A 721-nucleotide genomic window follows, 5' to 3' on the forward strand; every position below is an offset into this window, starting at 1 on the left:
AACACTGGCTGGGCTTAACTGCAGGTTGGGACTTAATAATTAAAAAAAAAAAAAAAGAAAAAGAAAAGTGGAGGGGAAACAGGAACAAAGAGAGGCACTAGATGCCTTCTGCCAGATTGAGTAGCCAATATTAGCTGTGCATCTCTGCTCTTCTAGGTAGAAAAACTGGCAGGCACTTCTCTTTGCCATAATAGATTCAAGTCCCCATTTCACAGAGACAAATAGTTTTCCTCCCTCTTCTCAGATGTTGTCTGGAAAAGGAGCAAAGGCAGGTTCAGTTTGGGTACTTATGGCTGGGAAGAGACACCATTGCTAATCAGAGCCCAGAAAACACCTTTTCCCACGCCTGAAAAGGTGGATCCCAGATCCTGTCTGCAGGCGCTCGTCAAGATCTCTGGTACATACTCAGGCTAGCTGTCCAACTACAGCGGACATGGTCCCCCTCTGATCCACCAAGTATTCCCTGCAGGCCAGGGGAAGAGAAGTCATCCAGGCTCTGTCAGCCTTTCTTTAAGAATAGCCTATAACCTCCCTGGAACAGGAGGCACCTTCACCTCACCCCAGCAACTGAGAAAGTCTATGGATACATCTAGGAAAGAAACATACTACCAAACCACTCAAGGAACATGGTGGCTGACCCAGAAAAGGTCTGAACCCTGCAACTGCATCACAGCACGTGTGGAGCACCAGAGAATCTCCTCCCTGATGCTTCCCCTGGGAT

The sequence above is a fragment of the Buceros rhinoceros genome, unplaced genomic scaffold (genome assembly GCF_000710305.1).
Source record: "Buceros rhinoceros silvestris isolate BGI_N320 unplaced genomic scaffold, ASM71030v1 scaffold14735, whole genome shotgun sequence".
Classification (NCBI taxonomy): Eukaryota; Metazoa; Chordata; class Aves; order Bucerotiformes; family Bucerotidae; genus Buceros; species Buceros rhinoceros.